Genomic DNA, 25,093 nt, shown 5'->3' on the forward strand with positions numbered 1-25,093 from the left:
AGATACAAAATTGGTAGCTAACGCAAAATTAAACTATTTTTTTTTTTCATTTTTACAATATGAATAAAATTATTTGAAATGGAAGAAGTGCTTTCTGTCTCACTGTGAGAACACACCATTGGCTCTTGCAAAAACCTGGCAGTGAGAGCCTTCCTAATTCTTGTACCCTAGGTGCCTAGTTTGCCTTACTCTAGTTCAGTCTGACCTTTTCCATTAATCCCCATGCATTACTATTTATTATCTTTCTTATTATCTTTGTGTGGACTAAAAATAAAAACTTCTTTAGCTTTTTTTAATCTCATCTACCTAATGTAGAAGCATAGATTAGGATAAACATTACTGAATTTGAAAGCCCTGTTATCTGGCTTCAGCATTGACTCCACTACTTACCCAAAGTATTAGGTTGGCCCAAAAGTAATTGTGGTTTTTCCCATTACTTTTAATTGGTTTTTCCAATTACTTTTGTGGAAAAGCTTCAAAAGTAATTGCTTTTAGTGGAAAAACTGCAATTACTTTTGAACCAACCTAATACTAACATGGGCAAATTGTTTAACATAATTAGGCCTTGTTCTACTCATCTGTAAAGTGAGAATAATAATGTTCTTTAAACATAGGTGTGTAGCAAATGTTAAAAGTGTTCATACATATTTTAAAAAGTGGTATGAACCACTGTAAGTGCTCTTCAAAAGTTAACTATTACTATAAAACTGTGATTTTATTTAAATGACTTTTTTATTGCTCAACACTTCATTTTCACTAGTTATCAAATCTTCACTTAATGACTATGCTTCCGATAACTACCTCAGAGCTGTGGATTTATTTTTTTTCTTCAACCTGTTTTTAGCTCACGTGATTTAATGTATATGAATTCATGGGAAAAAATAAAATTCCCTTTTGGATACAGACAAGTTAAGTATAAATATAAATAAAATAAATGGAGAGAACTTCTGCTTTTATAAAAGTTGACCCCTTCTGTGATTGATGTCTGCATTTTTCCAATTACTATGTAGTACCATTAAACATTTTCCCCGACCCAATCTCAAGGTGTAGGTATATATGTTTTCCTTGACGTTTAAATATATTTTGATAAATAAAAATTTTTTGGTTGGTTTCTTTAGCAATCATTCAAACTAATCTGATGAATGCTTCAATCTGGTACAACTGTTTAATGGAAAAAATAGTGGTGTATTATATTTTTCCATATAATGTATCATTTATGAGAAAATAAAAATAGCTAAATGTTCAATATTATGTTATAATATCTTTGATAAACCTTTGACAAACCAACATTAAATACAATTTTTAGGATAATTTAACCAAGATAGTCATATTCTAGTATTTAAAAAATATTTTATGAATCAGTAATGAAAATTATGAATTCTACATCAAACTCTTCAGGATTTGTTTGTCATGACTAGTCTCGAAGAACAAAATTTACTCTTGTGGAGATGATAATTCCTGTCTGTAGTCCTGAAATATCATCATCCAAAGTAGAAATCTGGGGTATAGATGAAAGTACAGGGAGCCTGTTAGGCTCAATGTATGTAGTCCAAAATCCATGCTGTGTTTCTACACACATTGTCTCTCTACAATTTCACAATATAAATTTTAAGTTTCTCCATTACAAAGAAGAATTTGTGCATGCAATTGAACCATGCTATAATTTAAAATTATATAATCTATTATCAAGGCTTATGCAAAGCTGATGTTAAATATTATTAAATGAAATAAATAAATAATATGGACAGAATGCCAGTCTGACCAGTAAACGTTAGAATCACGGAATCTTCACAAATTCAAGGCTTTTAAAAGTTTTGCTTAATGTTTATCAATTAAACACAAGATAAACAAACCCACACTTAGTAGCTGTCCAAAAGGTGATACTAAAATTCCTAGTAATAATTGAAATAAGTTTCAATTTAATGCATCAATTAATTTCAAATAAATTGTTTATTGTATTTTATTGTTTGAAAACAATTTATCTTCTGAAGAAGTTTTAAATACTCTCTTTACAATCCTATTTGCATTATTAATTTCCTTAACTAAATCTATGTAAACATCAGTTTGTATTCCAATAAAGGGAAGTTTAATTCATTTTTACTGTTTTCTGTTGTTTTCCTTTTGTCATACTGGGAACATAAGAATATGACTTTGTTGATTGTTAGCAGCCTGTAATACTCCAGTGTTTTGTCACTCATAAAGGGAGCAGGCAATGGCTGTTTTGTGGGTAGTCCATGTGGAATGTATTTATTGTTTGAGAAACTACTTATCAAGTACTTGTCTATGTGCTGAAGGCTGCTAACAACAAATCTCTCTTTTCTTTTCACTTTGTTATGTCCTTGGCTCTGTTTTCATAACATAAGTTATAAGAAAGGTTGAGAAAGAATTCTTCTTGATTTGCCATGAGAGTAAAAATTTGCAATATAAATCTCTCTAGCTTTAAGATATTGTGAGAGGAGGCACTGTGGGGAAAAGGTGTTAATGGGCTAAAAAGAAAAATGGAGAGAGATTAACAAAACATACTCCAGAAACACTCAAAAGACTAGAAAGTCAAGACCTCAATCACTATGTTTCTAAAGCAGGAAGCATTTTTTAATACTGCAGGAATAGCAACTTCAAGGCGCCCAAACCATTTTCCCCATTAATATAAGTAGGGCAGTCAAGATGATTCATTTACAAATCTAAAGGAAGAACTCTTATATATTATGCGAAAATGTGGTAGCCAATACCAGACTCTTAAATGAGAGGTGAGGAAAGGTCATGATTGATTGATTAAAACACTGTTCCTGTCAAATCGTGTTTCAACATTATTTAAAATGCACTGAAATAAAGAAACAACAAACTGTCAAATCTAAATTTAAGATTTACATACAGTCATCTATGCTCTGTGCTTCCTGACTTCCTGCATGTGCTTTCTTTGATCTTTCCACAAACTGCACCAAAAGTTAATGGAGCAGTCTGCAAAGTTCTGAGGAAAGTAAAATGTGACTCAAAAAGAAAATATGCAACTGCATGGTTAAACAATAAAGGCAATATAGACAGATACTCTTAACAGAAGTTAAAACCTCTCAGTCCTTCATCATAAATAAACAAGAAAAAGGAGAAATAAAACCCTTCATATCAAAACCGAATCCAGTGATTAATCTAAATAAATTAGGAAAAGAAGCTATGACAAAGTGATATGGTAAGTCCACACCTGGGATTAATACTAAGCAACTCAGAGGAAAAAGGCTTACTTTCTATAACATGGAAAACATGAACCATATTGATGTAAAAGTGTTAGCAACACTCAGGCATGAGGAGAAGAAAAATGAGAGGCAAAGTAAAAAGCATAATTTATCTTTCAGAGCAGTGGATGAAACAGAACTTTCCAAATTTGAAACATGGTGTTTTAAAAATGAGTATCATATCTAAATGTAATCTTTTAAATTTACCCTGGAGTAATATTCAAGTAAGTGCAACCTACTAAATAAGTATTTATTTGAAATTCAATAGTTAATTTGGTTTGTGTTTTTTTCTTATAAAGTACAGCAAAATCAAATTTGATTTTTCTTGTATAAAAATACAGTTCTTATAGTAAAAACTGTAAAATATAATTTTCATTTTGGTGTCTGCCTATTAATTTAGCTCTTGCTCTATGTTTCCATTTGTATGTATGCAAAGAAATGTCTGAAAGTATATTCAAATGAGTTAATGATGGTTATTTCTCACTGGAGGAATTTCAGTCTTAGTTTTCCATTGTATTTTGTGCATGGTTTGAACTACTTAACATAATATTTGCAGAATCATGGATTCATTATCTTTTAAAAACAAAATGTACACTCTAATAGATGGTCTACTTAAGATACAAGAGCCAGGTGCTGTGGCTCACACCTGTAATCTCAGCACTTTCGGAGGCTGAGGCAGGAAGATGGCTTGAACCAGGAGTTCATAACCAGCCTGGGCAACATAGTGAGACCTCATCTCTACAAAACATCAAAATATGAGGTGAAAGGATTGCTTTCTTGAAGAAGGGCAAAAATACTGTAGCAAAGATTCTAGTTCCAGCTCATGTTTGTGAAGGTCTGAAAAAAAATTGTCCAAGAACACATTTAAAAAATCAGAAAAGTGAAATATTTAGACTAAGATATAATTTCAAAGATACAGCAAAAAATGTTCAGACATTTCTTGTATCTTTTATTTTGAGGTAGGTTCTCACTCTGCCACCAAGGTGGTGGGAATGCAGTGGTGTAATAATCACTGTTCATTGCAGCCTTAACCTCCTTGGTTCAAGCACTTAGCTTAACTTGGCCAAAAGAATGCCCCCCAACCCACTCCCCCTAAAATTTGTCTTATATATTTAATAAAGGGAATATATTTAAAAACTAATGATATAATCATTTTAATGTTTAAAATTAGCCAAAATACAGAACAATTTGTTTACTAATTCATCTCATTTATGCATGATTTTCTTGTCTCTCTTAGGTTAAAATTTATTCTTATTGCAAATGAAGTTAATTTGATTCATCCTTTCTTAAAGTCATATATAATTTTTATAGCTTTATCGCAGTTCAGAAAAATGAAGGCAATGAAGAAAAAGTTAATTTATGGGAGGTGTGATTATTCATGAATTTTACATATTTAATGTAAATTATATGGTATTCTTAATATGCATATATAGCTTATATTAATAGATAATCATAAATCAAGGGAGAATCATGAGTACTGCATAAGGAAGTAAATATAGCTAATATTTTAATGGTTATGCGTTATATAAATACACATTTTCTATAATAAAATAAGATTAATAAGTTCTAATATACAAACTTATTTTTTCATCTTTGCAACCAGTTCTGGATTTTGCGTTCTTGGTCATGTATCTACACAAAATTGTATACTTGCTCATTAGAATACATTTCTAGAATTGTGATGTATGGATCAAATGGTAGATGGATTTTAAATTACTTAAAAGTATATTCTTAGGATTTGGCCACTGCACACAGCCAGGGATGTGAGCTGTGGAGGGGCAGTCAGCTCCAGGTGCCAGCATGGGTGCCAGCTCCCTGTGAGGCTTTGGCTGGACCAGGCATACCATAAGCAGCTTCCACGGCTTAGTTTTTATCAAGAAAGGTAACAGCAATGAAACTATTTAAGTGATTAATAGCATTAACTAGACAAAGAATTCAAAAGTAGGATAAATTGTATAAGAAGTGAATAAATTGTTAAATGTATCTAGTAGATGCCTGTTGTGTAAAGTTAGTGAACCACGGAAACATGGATAGGTCACTAAGACTTTTCAAGGAATAAATAAATTAGTCCGGAGAAAATTATAGCCTGATTACATTCCATACCCTATGAAAGTTATATAAGTTCTTATTGTCAAGGGATTCTTGGGGCGATGCTTTATTGGCCGAAAACCTCTGTGGCCAGTGGCACCTATGCCTGAGTTATGCTGGGGCCTGCTGGGCTTGTTCCACCCACTTGGCCTGGCAGGCTGCCTTTGGCTCATGCTACTGGACTGGATCCCATGCCTGCTAGGCATGGAACGGCCACGGGTGTGTGTGGGAGCATAGGGTCTGGCCACTGCGCACAGCCAGGGATGCTAGCTGTGGAAGGGTGGGCAGTTCCAGGTGCTGGCATGGGTGCCAGCTCCCTGCAAGGCTGTGGCTGCACCAGGCACACCATAAGCAGCTTCCATGCCTGGCACCTGGGAATGCAGTGGTGCTTGGAAGCTTGGAGACACCAGGAACTGCAGAGCCCCAAAGAGGGTGTGACAGCCCTGTCTCAGAGAGCTCCCAGATCTGGGATTCTTGAAGGGCCACACCTTCTCTCCTTCTTGCTGCCTGCAATGTGGCAAGCAAGGGGCAGTTTCAGCTTTGTGTTACAGCTCTTTTAGCCCCGCCATTCGGTGGGTTCTAAGTTCTTGTCCTGCCATTCAGGAAGAATGAGGTACGCGGACAAGTGGAGAGTGAGGAAGGTGAAGAAGAGCTCTGTCGAGGGACAGAACAGCTCAGAGGAGACCCACACTGGGTAGTTTCTCTCCATAGGCAGGGTGTCCTGACAAATGCTTAGCTTTCAGAAGAGAGGAGACCCTAAAATGGGTAGCTCCTCTCTACAACTGGTCTTCCTGTCGTCTCAAGTCTGACTGATTCCAGGGCTTTTATGGGCCTTGGAGGGGAAGAAGTGCATGTCAATTGGTTCATGGGTGGCCATGGGTGGGCCTGGAAAAAGCACACCCAAGTTTCAACTCAGGTCTGCAGGACCAGCAGCCCAGCCCCCAGGCTTTATGCTCTCCCAAGCTTGAAGGTGGGGCTTCACCAGGGACCTACCTCCTTCCACCCAGGAGCCTGTCTGCCTCCTGCCGCCTGTTTGTGCCAAGGGGTGTCTGCAAGTCAGCTCCCAGCTGTCCTCAGCCCCCCTCAGCCTCGCTCCCATGCTCATCAGTGCCCAAAGTCCAGAAGAGGCCAAGACAGCAGAAGGCTGGCATGCCAGCACTGCTCTGAGTGTGTGAACACCCACCCAGGCTGCAACAACATCCAGGCTTGGCCCCAACTTCATACCAAGAGTGGGGCAGGAGCTGGGAGTGGGGAGAGGCCAGGAAGCAGGAACAAACACCTCTGAGCCTGTGGGAATGGGGGCACCTTCTCAGGACTCTGAGAGTGCCGAGTTGCTCAGGTCTGCAGTCACAGTTTGGGCAGCTGCAGTTGTGCCTGGGAGGGCAGGACTCCCACCAGCTCCCAGCCTCCAAGAGCACAGGGAGGCCCAGGTGTGCAGCTGTGCCTGGGTGGCTGCAGCTGTGCCTGGGAGGGCAGGGCTCCTGCCTGCTCCTGGCTCCCAGTGGCTCCACGGAGCATGCAGCCCAGCCACGCCTCCCCTGCTGCAGCCACCCTCTTGGCAGTGGCTGCTCCAGGTGGGCTGCTGCTGCCATCATTATAGTTTTGAAATTTGACCAAATAGATATATGGTCCATCTGAAACCAAACCACTTAAGTAGCACAAATCAGGATATGGGATACCTTCCCTGCATTAATCATAGTATAGCAAAAATAAATGTATATATCAAAAGGAAATGTTAGAAAATAGTGTTAGAGAAATGTGGTTTTATTGGCTAAAATATAGAAGGAATCCTGGGGAAGTCTGAGTGAACACAGTGCAATAGGAAAAGAATGGTGTCATGAAAGAAGGACTTGCAGTCATGCAGAGCAGAATTTCTTTGATCCTGTAAACAACAAAGCTTCTCAGCATTTGCTATTTCTCCTAATGAATTAGGTGAAAGTCCACTTATAATCATGAATCAGAAAGTCTCTCACCTGCATTGTTCCAGCCATTCTATTTTATAAAATTGTTGCCTGGAAGAAACTCTGGATGGAGAACGAGTGAAATTGATTCCCTCTGGTGCTTCACAGGATAGTTTGGAATCAGTAATATTTTATCACTAGGTTGTTCTCATGACTCATTTCGTGTTACCCAGTAGTGTCAGGTTCCACGAAGGAAGGTAATGGAAGTAAAAGAGTTTGTAACACTTATTGTGTTCTGTGAGAACTCATCTATAGCTGTGACACAGTGTTGTTGCCATTAGTTTTATCATTGCCATTGCAAGAACTTAATGTCATTATTAATATTATTTGCTAATTTTTTTTAGAGCACTTGGACATTCCCTCACTTTCCTCTGCACAATATTCACTGCATCTGTAACTGGCTGATTTCCAGAACATACTTCATCTCTGAAGTCACATATAAAACTTGCATTGCCCAAGTCCCCTGTCTCATTGTCTCACTGTAGTCCTTCTCATCTCTACTAGTTTCTCACCTTTGGATGATTTGCAATATTCTGCCTCAGATCTTGCCCCATCACTCACATGCTTTTGTCATGTGGAATGATAACATGTCCTTGATCAAATCTTCCCTCTATCTGATTTCCTCTGCCTTATTAATAGAAATTTTCAAGTTTCAGAACTATACAAGGCACCCTTCCCAGTTTTCTAAAAATGATAAGTATATCTATATTTCTTCAGTCATTTTAGGAGAAAGTGAAGAGAAGCACTTGCCTTAAATTATTATCTGGAACTAGAATCTTTGCTACAGTATTTTTGCCTTTCTGCAAGAAAGAAAAATATTATTTGAGTGAAACAAATTCTTCTATTATGGTATAATTAAAATTGTGTAAATTCTACACAGTGCCTGTAATGAAAAGTATACCAATCTTAATAATATGTGGATAATCACTTCAACTGGACAGAGGAAATTACCTGGAGGTCATGTAGTGCTGTCTGTCTTCTCTCCCACTTGTTAGACTCTTCTTTTTAACCCAAATTGCTCTTATTTTGCTGTGTGGCATTTTGGGTTATTTTTTGCAGACAAATTTACTTTTTTAACCTGGAAGGGATATGAGTTGCATCTAGGTGTTCATTTATGTGTTTGGAGCATTTATAGAAGAATAAAATTGTATGTACAATAAAAGTTACAGAAGAATATGAAGAATCTCTGAAATATTTACCTAAAGAGCAGAGCATCTTTTTGTCAAGCAACTGCTATCATTTCCCTGCCATCTAGAGTGAATCCTTTATTCTCAGGTTATTATTCCTTTCTTTACTCTTCCAACTTCCCTTATTATCTGTATATTCCTTAAATAACACATTTTAAACCAAACTAAATGACAGCAGCTTTTATGTCACTATCACTTCTGCACATCTAGCCTTTTAAGGAGGAATACTTAACTGCTCAGTCTGCTCCAAAGGCAACCATACAAGTTTTATCCTAATCACAAAGGTGTAAAGCCCTTAGGAAACCACAATCTCCTGAAGACACCAGTACAGGAAGTGCTAGAGATCTCTTAGACCTGTTTAGATTCAGGATTCTTTAACACTTCCTACCCTGTGTTCCTATATTTCTCCACAGCACTTCAAAGGAGAGCCCTAGTACTACTCACCTGGAGGGTTTTTCATTTTTTTTTTTTCACATGTAACAGGGCTTTTATGTTATCTTGATTTGTGCAGGTGTGGCATCTTACTGGTTCTCTGCTTTTCTTCCCCATTGCACTGATCTCTCTCTCCACTGTCTTTTACATACTTATTTTTTCATAACTACACTTTTGTTTTGCTGAAAGAGTGTCATTTTATCTAGAAGAAAGGTTCCTTTTGTCAGTAGAGAAGCTCCACTGCAGGGCTTATAGCATTTGGTATAGCAGAATGGTGAGGAGCTCATAGGGCAGGGAGTTACCTGCTGGGGGTGAAATGAAATCCCAACCTGTTTTGAATGCTGTTGTACAGTCATGTATTGCATAACAACTTTTTGTTCAACAATGGACCACATATAATACAGTGGTCCCATAATATTATCATTGAGCTGAAAATTCCTATCAGTTAATAACATTGTGAGTTTCTAAATGTCATAATACTTATTTATATGAAGAGTGAAACCTCAAGAAGAGCCTCAGGCAGTCTTTTAGGAGTTACTGCTGGAGAAGGCATTGTGATCACAGGAGATGACAGCTCCATGAATGTTCTTGCCACTGAAGACCTTCCAGTGGGACAAAGTGTAGAGATAAAAGACAGTGATATTGATCCTGACCCTGTGTAGGCCTATGCTAATATGTGTGTTTGAGTCTTAGTTTTTAACAAAATTTAAAAAAAATTAATTAATAACAATTTTTAAATAGAAAAAATCATAAAGATATAAAGAAAATATTTTTGTGCAACTGTACAATGTATTGATGTTTTAAAATGAGTGTTACTATAAAAGACTCAAACTTCTTTAAAAATTAGAAGTTTATAAAGTAGAAAGGTTTTAGTAAGCTAAAGTCAATTCATTATTGAAGAAAAAGTAGTTAATATAAATTTGGACAGCCTCAGTGTACAGTATTATAAAGCCTCCAGAACTGCAGAATAATGTTTTAGACCCTCACATTCACTCAGCACTCACTCACTGACTCACCCAGAATAACTTTTAGTCCTGCAAGCTTTCTCTATGGTAAGTGTCCTGTACAAACGTACAATTTAAAAATATTTAGTACAATATATTTTACTGTATCTTTATAAACATACCTACATTTAGATATGCTTAGATCCACAAATACCATTGTGTTACAATTGTTTACAGTATTCAGTACAGTAACATGCTATACATGTCTGTAGTCTAGGACAGCAGTCCCCAACCTTTTTGGCACCAGGGACAGGTTTTGTGGAAGATAGTGTTTCCATACATGGGGGGTTGTGGAATGGGTTGGGGAATGGTTTTGAAATGAAACTGTTCCACTTCAGATCATCATGTATTAGTTAGATCCTCAGAAGGAGCATGAAACCTAGATCCCTTGCTTGTGAACTCTGCAATAGGATTCATGCTCCTAGGAGAATCTAATGCCACTGCTGATTGAACAGGAGGTACAGCTCAGGCAGTAATGCTTTCTCACCGGCTGCTCACCTCCTGCTGTGTGGCCTGGTTCCTAACAGGCCACAAATCTGCGCGGGTCCATGGCACGGGGGTTGGGGACCCTGGCCTAGGAGTAATAGGGTATATCATGTAGCCTAGGTTTGCAGTAGGCCATATCATCTAGGTATGTGTAAGTACATCTGAAGATGTCCACACAATGACAAAATTGCCTAATAACACATTTCTCAGAGCATACCCCAGTTAAATTCTTACAGGATCTTTGGGATGTCACTTTTCTGGCCTGAAACCTACTGCTAGTGGTGTCTTTTCCTGACTTTTGCCTGGGTCCACTGGGATCATTCTGCCCACTCAGCCTGGCAGGCCGCACTTGGCTTACGCTACTGGCCTGATTCCCATGCCTACCAAGGGAGACTGCATAGAGCAGCGAGAAGTGTGTGACTGAGTGTGGGATCCGGCCACTGCACAGTCAGAGATATTGGCTGCTGCAGTAGGGTGGGCAGCTCCGGGTGCTAGCATGGGCACTGGCTCTCTGCCAGGCTATGGCTGGACCAAGCACACTGCAAGAAGCTTCCATGGCTGGCACCAGGGGACACAGTAGCACCCAGAAGCTTGGAGGCAGGAGGAAACCTAGGGCCCCAAAGAGACAGTCACAGTTCTCTGGCTTGGGGACCTCCTAGGTCTGGGCTCCCCAGAGAATCACAGCTCTTCTTTTTTTCTCTTTGCCCACTTTGTGGTGAGCAAGGGGCATGTCTCAGCCCCTGTTTAGATTACAGCTCTTTTAGCCTCACTTAACGGGTCCCGAATGTCAGGCCTCTGAGCCCAAGCCAAGCCAAGCCAAGCCATCACATCCCCTGTAACTTGCACATATACACCCAGATGACCTGAAGTAACTGAAGAATCACAAAAGAAGTGAAAATGCCCTGCCCCACCTTAACTGATGACATTCCACCACAAAAGAAGTGAAAATGGCCGGTCCTTGCCTTAAGTGATGACATTACCTTGTGAAAGTCTTTTTCCTGGCTCATCCTGGCTCAAAAAGCTCCCCCACTGAGCACCTTGTGACACCCACTTCTGCCCGCCAGAGAACAAATCCCCTTTGACTGTAATTTTCCTTTATCTACCCAAATCCTATAAAACGGCCCCACCCTTATCTGCCTTCGCTGACTATCTTTTCAGACTCAGCCCGCCTGCACCCAGGTGATTAAAAGCTTTATTGCTCAAAGCCTGTTTGGTGGTCTCTTCACATGGACGCACATGATATTTGGTGCCGTGACTCGGATCGGGGGACCTCCCTTGGGAGATCAATCCCCGGTCCTCCTGCTCTTTGCTCCGTGAAAAAGATCCACCTACAATCTCGGGTCCTCAGACCCACCAGCCCAAGGAACATCTCACCAATTTTAAACCGGGTAAGCGGCCTCTTCTTACTCTCTTCTCCAACCTCTCTCACTATCCCTCAACCACTTTCTCCTTTCAATCTTGGCGCCACCCTTCAATCTCTCCCTTCTCTTAATTTCAGTTCCTTTCCTTTTCTGGTAGAGATAGGAGATGTGTTTTATCCATGGACCCAAAACTCCGGTGCCAGTCACAGACTTGGGAAGACAGTGTTCCCTTGCTGTTTAATCACACAGGGATGCTTGCCTGATTATTCACCCACGTTTCAGAGGTGTCTGACCACGCAGGGATGCCTGCCTTGGTCCTTCACCCTTAGCAGCAAGTACTGCTTTTCTGGGGGCAAGAACCCCCCGATCCCTTATTTCTGTGCCCTGACCTCTTATCTCTGTGCCCGATCCCTTATTTCCATGCCCTGACCTCTTATCTCTGTGCCCCAACCCCTTATTTCCACACCCCGACCTCTTATCTCTGCACCCCAACCCCTTATTTCCATGCCCTGACCTCTTTCCTGCTTTTCTGGAAGGTAAGAACCCCCAAACCCCTTCCCTCTGTGTCTCTACTCTCTCTTTTCTCTGGGCTTGCCTCCTTCACTGTGGGCAACCTTCCACCCTCCATTCCTCCTTCTTCTCCCTTAGCCTCTGTTCTCAAGAACTTAAAACCTCTTCAACTCACACCTGACTTAAATCTAAATGCCTTATCTTCTTCTGCAACACCACTTGGCCCCAATACAAACTTGAAAATGGCTCTAAATGGCCAGAAGACGGCACTTTTGATTTTTCCATCCTACAAGATCTAGATAATTCTTGTCATAAAATGGGCGAACAAGTCTGAGGTGACTGACGTCCAGGCATTCTTTTACACATTGTTCCCTCCCTACTCTCTGTTCCTAATGCGACTTATCCCAAATCGTCCTTCTTTCTCTCCCGCCTGTTCTCTCAGTCCCAACCCCAAGTCTCACTGAGTCTTTCTAATCTTCCTTTTCTACAGACCCTGACCTCTCCCCTCCTCCCCAGGCTACCCCTTGCCAGGCTGAGCCAGGTCCCAATTCTTCCTCAGCCTCTACTCCCCAACCCTATAATCCTTTTATCACCTCCCCTCCTCACACCCCGTCCAGCTTACAGTTTCATTCTGTGACTAGCCCTCCCCCACCTGCCCGGCAATTTCCTCTTAAAAAGGTGGCTGAAGCTGAAGGCATAGTCAAGGTTAATGCTCCGTTTTCTTTATCCGACCTCTTCCAAATCAGTTAGCGTTTAGGCTCTTTCGTCAAATATGAAAAACCCAGCCCAGTTCATGGCTCATTCGGCAGCAACCCTGAGACGCTTTACAGCCCTAGACCCTAAAAGGTCAAAAGGCCATCTTATTCTCAATATACATTTTATTACCCAATCCACTCCTGACATTAAATAAAACTCCAAAAATTAAATTCTGGCCCTCAAACCCCACAACAGGACTTAATTAACCTCACCTTCAAAGTGTACAATAATAGAGTAGAGGCAGCCAAGCAGCAATGTATTTCTGAGTTGCAATTCCTTGCCTCCACTGTGAGACAAACCCCAGCCACATCTCCAGCACACAAGAACTCCAAATGCCTGAACTGCTGCTGCCAGGGGTTCCTCCAGAACCTCCTCCCACAGGAGCTTGCTACAAGTGCTGGAAATCTGGCCACTGGGCCAAGGAATGCCCACAGCCTGGGATTCCTCCTAAGCCGCATCCCATCTGTGCAGGACCCCACTGAAAATCAGACTGTTCAACTCACCTGGCAGCCACTCCCAGTGCCCCTGGAACTCTGGCCCGAGGATCTCTGACTGACTCCTTCCCAGATCTTCTCGGCTTAGCAGCTGAAGACTGACACTGCCCAAACGCCTCGGAAGCCTACAGGACCATCACAAATGCTCTGGGTAACTCTCACAGTGGAGGGTAAGTCCGTCCCCTTCTTAGTCAATACGGAGGCTACTCACTCCACATTACCTTCTTTTCAAGGGCCTGTTTCCCTTGCCTCCATAACTGTTGTAGGTATTGACGGCCAGGCTTCTAAACCTCTCAAAACTCCCCAACTCTGGTGCCAACTTAGAAAACATTCTTTTATGCACTCTTTTAAAATTATCCCCACCTGCCCAGTTCCCTTATTAGGCCAAGACATTTTAACTAAATTATCTGCTTCCCTGACTATTCCTGGACTACAGCTGCATCTCATTGCCACCCTTCTCCCCAACTCAAAGCCTCCTTTGTGTCTTCCTCTCGTATCCCCCCACCTTAACCCACAAGTATAGGACGTCTCTACTCCTTCCCTGGCAACCAATCACATGCCCATTACCATCCCATTAAAACCTAATCACCCTTACCCTGCTCAACACCAATATCCCATCCCTCAGCACACTTTAAAAGGATTAAAGCCCGTTATCACTCGCCTGCTACAGCATGGGCTTCTAAAACCTATAAACTCCCCTTACAATTCCCCCACTTCACCTGTTCTAAAATCAGACAAGGCTTACAGGTTAGTTCAAGATCTGCGCCTTATCAACCAAATTGTTTTGCCTATCCACCCCATGGTGCCAAACCCATATACTCTCCTATCCTCAACACCTCCCTCCACAATCCATTATTCTGTTCTGGATCTCAAACATGCTTTCTTTACTATTCCTTTGCACCCTTCATCCCAGCCACTCTTCGCTTTCACTTGGACTGACCCTGACACCCATCAGGCTCAGCAAATTACCTGGGCTGTACTGCCGCAAGGCTTCACAGACAGCCCCCATTACTTCAGTCAAGCCCAAATTTCTTCCTCACCTGTTACCTATCTCGGCATAATTCTCATAAAAACACATGTGCTCTCCCTACTGATCGTGTCTGGCTAATCTCCCAAACCCCAATCCCTTCTACAAAACAACAACTCCTTTCCTTCCTAGGCATGGTTAGTGCGGTCAGAATTCTTACACAAGAGCTAGGACCACACCCTGTAGCCTTTCTGCCCAAACAACTTGACCTTACTGTTTTAGCCTAGCCCTCATGTCTGCGTGCAGTGGCTGCCACTGCTTTATTACTTTTAGAGGCCCTCAAAATCACAAACTATGCTGAACTCACTCTTACAGTTCTCATAACTTCCAAAATCTATTTTCTTCCTTCCACCTGATGCATATACTTTCTGCTCCCCAGCTCCTTCAGCTATACTTGTTCTTTGTTGAGTCTCCCACAATTACCATTGTTCCTGGCCTGGACTTCAATCCAGCCTCCCACATTATTCCAGATACCACACCTGACCCTCATGACTGCATCTCTCTGATCCATCTGACGTTCACCCCATTTCCCCACATTTCCTTCCTCCCTGTTTCTCACCCTGATCACACTTGGTTTATTGATGGCAGTTCCACCAGGCCAAATCACCACTCACCAGCAAAGGCAGCCTATGCAGTAGTATCTTCTACATCTGTTATTGAGGCTACCGCTCTGCCCCCCCCCCCCACTACCACTCAGCAAACCAAACTAGTTGCCTTAACTCAGGCCCTCAATCTTGCAAAAGGTACTACACATCAATATTTATACTGACTCTAAATATGCCTTCCATATCCTGCACCACCATGCAAGAGGTTTCCTCACTACACAAGGGTCCTCTATCATTAATCCCTCTTTACTAAAAAAACGCTTCTCGAAGCCACTTTACTTCCAAAGGAAGCTGGAGTCATTCACTGCAAGGGGCATCAAAAGGCATCAGATCCCATTGCTCTAGCAATGCTTATGCTGATAAAGTGGCTAGATAAGCAGCTAGCATTCCAACTTTTGTCCCTTACAGCCAGTTTTTCTCCTTCACATCGGTCACTCCCACCTACTACCCCACTGAAACTTCCACCTATCAATCTCTTCCTACACAAGGCAAATGGTTCTTAGACCAAGGAAAATATCTCCTTCCAGCTTCACAGGCCCATTCTATTCTGTTGTCATTTCATAACCTCTTCCATGCAGGTTACAAGCCACTAGCCTGTCTCTTAGAACCTCTCATTTCCTTTCCATCATGGAAATCTATCCTCAAGGAGATCACTTCTCAGTGTTCCATCTGCTATTCTACTCCTCCTCAGGGATTGTTCAGGCCTCCTCCCTTTCCTACACATCAAGCTCGGGGATTTGTCCCTGCCTAGGACTGGCAAAGTGACTTTACTCACATGCCCCGAGTCATAAAACTAAAATATCTATTAGTCTGGGTAGACACTTTCACTGGATGAAAGTAGAGGCCTTTCCCACAGGGTCTGAGAAGGCCACCACAGTCATTTCTTCCCTTCTGTCAGACATAATTGCTTGGTTTGGCCTTCCCACCTCTATACAGTCTGATAACAGACCAGCCTTTACTAGTCAAATCACCCAAGCAGTTTCTCAGTCTCTTGGTATTCAGTGGAAACTTCATATCCCTTACCATCCTCAATCTTCAGGAAAGGTAGAACAGACTAATGGTCTTTTAAAGACACACCTCACCAAGGCCAGCCTCCAACTTAAAAAGGATTGGACAGTACTTTTACCTCTTGCCCTTCTCAGAATTAGAGCTCGTCCTCGAGATGCTACAGGGTACAGTCCATTTGAACTTTTATATGGACGCACTTTCTTGCTTGGCCCCAACCTCATCCCAGACACCAGCCCTCTAGGCGACTATCTTCCCATCCTCCAATACGCTAGACAGGAAATTCACCAGGCTGCTAATCTTCTCTTGCCTACTTCAGATCCCCAGCCATATGAAGACACCCTAGCTGGATGATCAGTTCTTGTTAAGAATCTGACCCCTCAAACTCTACAACCTCGATGGACCGGACCCTACTTAGTCATCCATAGTACCCTGACTGCCGTCCACCTGCAGGATCCTCCCCACTGGGTTCACCGTTCCAGAATAAAGCTATGTCCATCAGACAGCCAGCCTAATCCCTCCTCTTCCTCCTGGAAGTCGCAAGTACTCTCCCCTACTTCCCTTAAACTCACTTGTATTTCTGAAGAACAGTAATAACCCTTATGAGCCTAATACATCCCTTCATTCTATTAGGTCTGTTCACCCTTACCCTACTTTTTGCAACAGGGCTTTACGAGGTCACCCCCACCACTTAGGCCGAGCCCCCAAATACTAGTCATCCCTACTATCTTCTGTCTAATCATACTCCTATTCTCCGTTCTCAACTACTTAAAAATGCCCTACTCCTGTTTGCACTGCCAGTTTACACTGTTTCTTCAAGCCATCGCAGCTGATATCTCTTGGTGCTATCCCCAAACCGCCACTCTTAACTCCCTCTTAGAGTGGATAGATGATCTTTGCTGGCAGGGCACCCTCCAATACTTCCACCCTGATGAAGTTCTATTCTTTACTTTTATACTCACTCTTATTCTCATTCCCATTCTTATGCCACCCTTTACCTCTCCCCAGCTATCTCCACCACACTATCAACCTTACCCATTCTCTCCTAGCCGCTTCTAATCCCTCCTTAGTGAAAACTGCTGGCTTCGCATTTCCCTTTCTTCCAGTGCCTACACAGCTGTCCCCACCTTACAGACAGACTGGGCAACATCTCCTGTCTCCTTACACCTCCAAACTTCCTTTAACCACCCTCACCTTTACCCTCCTGAAGAACTCATTTACTTTCCAGACAGGTCCGGCAAGACTTCCCCAGACATTTCACATCAGCAAGCTGCCGCCCTCCTCCACACTTATTTAAAAAACCTTTCTCCTTATATCAACTCTACTCCCCCCATATTTGGACCCCTCACAACACAAACTACTATTCCTGTGGCAGCTCCTTTATGTATCTCTCAGCAAAGAACCACTGGAATTCCCCTGGGTAATCTTTCACCTTCTCGATGTTCCTTTACTCTTCATCTCCAAAGCCCAACTACACACATCACTGAAGCAATTGGAGCCTTCCAGCTCCATATTAAAGATAAGCCCTCTATCAATACTGACAAACTTAAAAATGTTAGCAGTAATTATTGCTTAGGAAGACACTTACCCTGTATTTCATTCCATCCTTGGCTACCTTCGCCTTGCTCGTCAGACTCTCCTCCCAGGCCCTCTTCTTGTTTACTTATACCCAGCCCCGAAAATAACAGTGAAAGGTTGCTCATAGACACTCAACGTTTTCTCATACATCATGAAAATTGAACCTCTCCCTCTATGCAGTTACCCCATCAGTCCCCATTACAACCTATGACAGCTGCCTCCCTAGCTGGATCTCTAGGAGTCTGGGTACAAGACACCCCTTTCAGCACTCCTTCTCACCTTTTTACTTTGTATCTCCAGTTTTGCCTCACACAAGGTCTCTTCTTCCTCTGTGGATCCTCTACCTACATGTGTCTACCTGCTAATTGGACAGGCACATGCACACTAGTTTTCCTTATCCCCAAAATTCAATTTGCAAATGGGACCGAAGAGATCCCTGTTCCCCTCATGACACTGACACGACAAAAAAGAGTTATTCCACTAATTCCCTTGCTGGTCAGTTTAGGACTTTCTGCCTCCACTATTGCTCTTGGTACTGGAATAGCAGGCATTTCAACCTCTGTCACGACCTTCTGTAGCCTGTCTAATGACTTCTCTGTTAGCATCACAGACATATCACAAACTTTATCAGTCTTCCAGGCCCAAGTTGACTCTTTAGCTACAGTTGTCCTCCAAAACCACAGAGGCCTTGACTTACTGCTGAAAAAGGAGGACTGTGTATATTCTTAAATGAACAGTGTTGTTTTTACCTAAATCAATCTGGCCTGGTGTATGACAACATAAAAAAAAACTCAAGGATAGAGCCCAAAAACTTGCCAACCAAGCAAGTAATTATGCTGAACCCCCTTGGGCACTCTCTAATTGGATGTCCTGGCTCCTCCCAATTCTTAGTCCTTTAATACCCATTTTTCTCCTTCTTTTATTCAAACCTTGTATCTTCCGTTTAGTTTCTCAATTCATCCAAAATCGTATCCAGGCCATCACCATTCTATATGACAAATGTTTCTTCTAACATCCCCACAATATCACCCCTTACCACACGATCTCCCTTCAGCTTAATCTCTCCTACTCTAGGTTCCCACGCCGCCCCTAATCTCACTTGAAGCAGCCCTGAGAAACATTGCCCATTCTCTCTCTCCATACCACCCCCCCCAAATTTTCACCACCCCAACACTTCAACACTATTTTGTTTTACTTTTCTTGTTAATATAAGAAGGAAAGAATGTCAGGCCTCTGAGCCCAAGCCAAGCCATCACATCCCCGGTGACTTGCACATATACGCCCAGATGGCCTGAAGTAATTGATGAATCACAAAAGTAGTGAAAATGCCCTGCCCCGCCTTAACTGATGACATTCCACCACAAAAGAAGTGAAAATGGCCAGTCCTTGCCTTAAGTGATGACGTTACCTTGTGAAAGTCCTTTTTCTGGCTCATCCTGGCTCAAAAAGCTCCCGCACTGAGCACTTTGCGACCCCCACTGCTGCCCGCCAGAGAACAAATCCCCTTTGACTGTAATTTTCCTTTATCTATCCAAATCCTATAAAACAGCCCCACCCTTATCTCCCTTCGCTGAGTCTCTTTTCGGACTCAGCCTGCCTGCACCCAGGTGATTAAAAGATTTATTGCTCACACAAAGCCTGTTTGGTGGTCTCTTCACATGGACGCACATGAAACCAAGTTCTTCTCCTGTGTCCAGGAAGACTGAGGTATGCAGACAAGTTAAGGGTGAGCAAAATGCAGAGGAGGCCCTGGAGTGGGTAGCTTCTCTCTGCAGCAGGTTGTCCTGTCGTCTCTGCTGCTCTGAGCAAAGAGAAGGCCCTGGAATTGGCAGTTCCTTTCTGCAGCCAATCATCCTGAAATCTGCCACTGTTAGCAGAGAGGAGGTCCTGGAGTGCGTAGCTCCTCCCTACAGCCAGTAGTCCTGATGTCTGCTCAGCTCTGGCTGAGCCCAGGGCTTTTATGGGCCTCAGAAAGGAGGAAGTGCGCATGAATTGATCCACGGGTGGCCTCAGGAGGGCCCAGAAAAGGCACCACAAGTATTCACTCTGGTCTGTGAGACTGGCAGCCTGAGCCCCAGCCTTCAGGCTCTCCCTGGCCTGAAGGTGGGGCCTCAATGGGGACCCGCACCCTTCCACTCAGGAACCTATTTGCCTCCCACTGCCATTCATGGAACCCAGGCTGTAGTTTCCAGGGGGCAAACTGCAGGCCAGCAATGAGCTGTCCTCAGCCCTTCCTCAGCCTCCCTTCTCATAGATGCCCAAAATCAGGAGGGGGCTGAGGCAGCAGGGAGCTCGTATGTCAGCACTGCTCTTGAGTGTGTGCACACCTGACTGGGCTGTGACAGCACCTGGCCTTGGCCCCGACTTTGCTCCAAGATTGGAGTGGTTGCCAACAGCAGGCAGAAGCCAGGCATTGGGAGCAGGCATTTCTGAGCCTGTAAGGGCAAGGGGGCTTTCCTGGGTCCCCAAGAATGCAGATACCCAGATCTACAGCTTCAGTTGCACCTGGAAGGGAGAAGCTCCTGTCTGCTCCAGGGAGCAGGAGGCCCAGGTCTGCAGCCATGATTTAGGCAGCTGTTGCAGCACACGGGGAGCTCCTGCCCAAGCTCAGACAGGGCAGGGCTCTTGCTTGTCCCCAGCTCCTCCTAGCTCCATGGAGAATGCAGCCCCAGCTACACCTCCCTGCTGTGGCCGGCACGATGGCAACAGTCACTCCGGATGGCTGCCACTGCCATCAAAGTAATATATGACTTCTTTGACAAATTGTCTGTGCCTCAACTTCCTCATATTTAAAGGAGAGGTAGTGATAATTATATCTATAGTGTTGTGAGCATTAAATTAATTTTACATATAAGTGTTTGGGATAATCCTTGGCGTGTGCCAGTGTCAGCTGTTATCATTACCGCTGAGAAGAAATGGCCACCTAGAAACACACCATCCTGTTCTAGGACATCCTGTGCCTGTGAAAACAAAAACAAAAAATAAAATCAGGAAATTATCAGATTCACAAGACCCCTGAACATAGCCCCATATCTGAAATCAAACAGGAAAACAGGAAAGTGACCACAATTTGCAACAACATGACAGGGTTGCTTCAATAACTAAAAAAATTAATATTCCAAGATATTCAACTCATTTCAAATGAGTAACTGTATTTAAACACCAATTTTGTGGTTCAAGGACTGCTTTTCCTAAATATCCAGGTAGTTGATCAGTACTTTCTGGATTATGACATAAGTTTTACCATGCCCAAACCATTTGTGCAAATATTATTGTCTGTTTCCCTAGAGAAAGATCAGACTTGAAAACTATTTGCTTCATGCGTGCTATAATAGCTCTGACATATGTGAACAAGTTACTTTTATTTTGTTATTTTGTTAGTAGTTATGTTTTATTCTCACAAGTTTAGATTCTAACTTGGTAATGTGTTATAGGCAAATAAAAAATGAATGCTTCTTGCAATGTGAAACTGGAAAATAACAACACTTTTTTTTTTTTTTTTTCCTGAATCCAGCTGGGTTTATTGGCAAAGGAGAGTTAAAACAAAATGCTTTGGCAAGATTTTATCAGTCCATGCTGCTAGAATATGCCACACTGGAGAACGAATGCAGCATGCAGGAAAGAAATCATGAATTAAATACTTATTTTTTTCCAAATAAGTTTGAGTCTAAGATATTTTGCCAAATATTTTAATTGTGCCCTAAAATTAAAACACAAATTCAAATTTCGATTTCTATATACACTTTTCCACATTGGTATGAACTGTGCTACATTGTTATGAAGTTTCTTATTATTTGGGATATTTAACCTCATGCTCTTTGCCATGACTACACATCTGGGCCTGAAGCAGAGCAGCATCAAATTGATGACATTTTGAAATGGAGTAAATGCATTTAATTAATGAGGATTACAGTGCATGGGACAGATGCTAAGAACCTTTTTCTCTGCAGATATAATTCCATAGTTGTGCATGACTAGTCAAGCATGCATGTTTGGATACTCATCTGCGATATATGAGAACAATTTGTGCACCTGCATCTTGCAATCCATCCAGCATGTGCTAATCCACTGTTTTAATGAAAAAAATATTCCCACATTTGAGGTTCTGGAAGAAAATATAAGAATTGACATTAATTAAGGACAAAATTCCAATGATACAAACATGGTTTATAGTATATGAATATATTTATAGATTTCATACATAATAATATTATGTAAGAAAAGTTTTATGGATCTTCTTGATCAAGTTATATTGGAATAGATAGATGATAGATAATCTGACATAGAATAACTTTAATGAAATATTTAATAAAAGCAGAGTATTGTTAGATATACTCATTAGTACATGTTTTTCAGCAGGTGTACTACATTTTCTTCTTGGTAGTTTGTAAATGAAGAATGATTTTAGAAATCAAAGATGATGTAAGGGGCCGGGCACGGTGGCTCATGCCTATAATCCCAGCTCTCAGGGAGGCAACAGGCGGGAGGATAGCTTGAGCCTAGAAGTTCGAGACCTGCCTGGGCAACATAGTGAGACCCCGTTCTCCAGAAAAAGGAACAACAACAACAAAAAAGACAAAAAAAAAATAAAAGCGTAAAGATGATGTAAGGAATAGCTAATACAATGTACCTATGTTTAACAAACTAATGAATTACATTTGGAAAATGTTTGTATAAAAACCATCTATAAATTTCCCTTAAGTCAGTGGAAATTGGGATTGAATGGGAGTCATTTCAATAAATTTTTCTTTTGAATACAATACTTTTGCTAGCTCATGGCTCTTAAATTGTAATAATTGAAACATGTATTTCTGACTAGAAATAATAATTAGGTTTTGTCTAGTAAGTTATATAGAAAATAATCATAGTTAATAACTTCCATTTATTTGGACCACTGGATGGCTTGTGCACAACAGAAATTTAATTCGCACAGTTCTGGAGGCTGGGAAGCCCAAGACCAGGGCTGATTTGGTGTCTAGTGAGGGCTAAGTTTCTGGTTTATAAGTGACAACTTCTTGCTGTATCCTCACACTATGGAAGGGACTAGCTAGCTCTCTGCAGTCTCTTTTTTTAATAAGTGCACTAATCTCAATCATGAGAGCACCATCCTCATGATGTAATCATCTCCAAAAAGTCTTACCTCCTAATGCCATCATTTTGTGGGTTAGGATTCCAACATATAAATTTGGGAAAACACAAGGATGCAGACCATAGCAATAACAATAATGATAAAAATGATGATGATGATGATGATATAATTTAATGCTTAATAATTGCTGGTCACTATTCTGTTTTTTTTCTTTTTGTCTTTAACAATAAATTGATTTATTTCTTCTTCTGACCACTTACGAAAATCAGAGATAAAGAATAGTGCATTAGGAGAATCATAGAAACAAATAATATTTGAGTTTTACTATGGTTTGAGTGTGTCCCTTTAATAGTTACTAATATTGTATTATCTACTGGTAATTTGCCAAGAGAGTTGTTTTTAGGTACTTTTACCACAAACACACACACATACACACACAGACACACACACATGGCAATTAAATTTTATTAAATGTATTAATAGTTATAATTTTCCCAACCTTGCAAAATAGATATAATTATATATCTTATTTGACAGTTGAAGAAACTGAGTAATAGTTTACGTAACTTGGGTAAAGCTCAAATGCTACTAATTAGTAGAATATAGACTTGGATGAAATCAGTTTGGCTATCAGCTCTTAATAACTTAGCCATGCTGCCCTTGTATTGTAGAGCAATAATGAAAGGATTTATATACAATGTCCATTTATTATCAACAATTTGGAAATAATTTTTCTATCTAAAGTTTATTTTCCGTAAGTCGTAAAATGGGTACAATGTTTTTATATCAGCAAGAGAGTGAGACAGAGTATGCAATGAAGCAATATATATGAAAAGTAAAATACTACTGATCTCATAATTATTTTAATAGAAAAAGGGGTACCTCAAACCCCTTCAAATATAAAGCACACACACCTACACACACACATCTCTATAAGAATCCTGTTATTTAAACAATTAGCCCTATTCTACTATTTGAATTTTCCTTGAGCCTTTCCTCATGCTATTCAATGTTATTTAAAAATATCACTTGGATACATAATCTCTTTGTATAACTATTATTTATTTAACCATGTTTTTTAATAAAATGATGTTTTTTAATGCGATTAACAACATTGTAAGTAAATTTTAGTCCATATTTATTAAGGAGTCCTTAAAATACATTTCTAAATAGAAATTACACAAAAGTACATACAAATCTTCATGACTCAATATATATCATAAAATTGCCTTCACAAAGGATGCTTGGATTTATAATATAAGAGATGGGTGTGGAAACGCTTATCAGTATTAATTTATTTCCTTTTTTCTTTTGCTAATTTAGAAAAAATCTAATTAGTGTTTTAATTCACCTTTCTTTGAGTCCTGCTGAGGTTGGACATATTCTTCCTTGCTTTTAGCTACTTGTATTTTTTATTTTCTGTGAGGGTGTATTTGTTCCCTTTTATTTGTAGTGTCAAATTGATTTCAAGCCTTTTTTGTTAAAGCTAGCAATTCTTAGTTATACGTGTTATATGTTTTCTCTGTGGATTGCCTTTTACATTTTCTTTGTAATTAAACATGCTTTATCTTTTAATGCATTTACTTACCTTGTATACTAGATATTAAACAATTAAAAGTTAAAAATGGAAGTACCTCATTTTCAAATCTACTAATTACATTTTTTAAAAATCCACATATAGGCTGTTTTTTTCTATACTTCTTTCACCTTTCTTCCACCCTATTTTACTCAACTCTTCCTCTGTCTTTCTCCTTCACATGTATCTCTTCATCTCTTCCCTTTATAATATATCTCTCTCCAACTTTTCCCTCTCTCTCTGTCTTCCTGAAAACATCTATATGCTTACAAGCATATTTTTATAACATGGGGTCATTGGTGATTATATTAGTTAACTTTTCAGCAATTCATTTTTTTCCTACTTAATTACAGACATTGTTTTGTATCAATATATATGGCATCCCCTCATTAATTTTACAAGCTTCATAGTATCTCATTGAATAGATGTATCATACATTTTAAATATATTCTTATAATTATAACAAGCTAGATTATTTCTAGTATTTGTTTTTATAATCAATGCTACTTTTGAAAATTAATCATAAATCTTTATGTGTCTCAGTTAACATTTTGTGATTCTTATGTATATACAGAGAAACTTAAAGCTTTATATAGCAAATTTGATTTTACAAATTTTTCTCTTACAAACAATGCGTCACGGAAATCCTTACAGATAAACTGCTACATATTTGCTGAAGGATTTTCTAAATTTTGAAGTGAAAAATT

Source organism: Symphalangus syndactylus, chromosome 3 (genome assembly GCF_028878055.3).
Source record: "Symphalangus syndactylus isolate Jambi chromosome 3, NHGRI_mSymSyn1-v2.1_pri, whole genome shotgun sequence".
NCBI lineage: Eukaryota > Metazoa > Chordata > Mammalia > Primates > Hylobatidae > Symphalangus > Symphalangus syndactylus.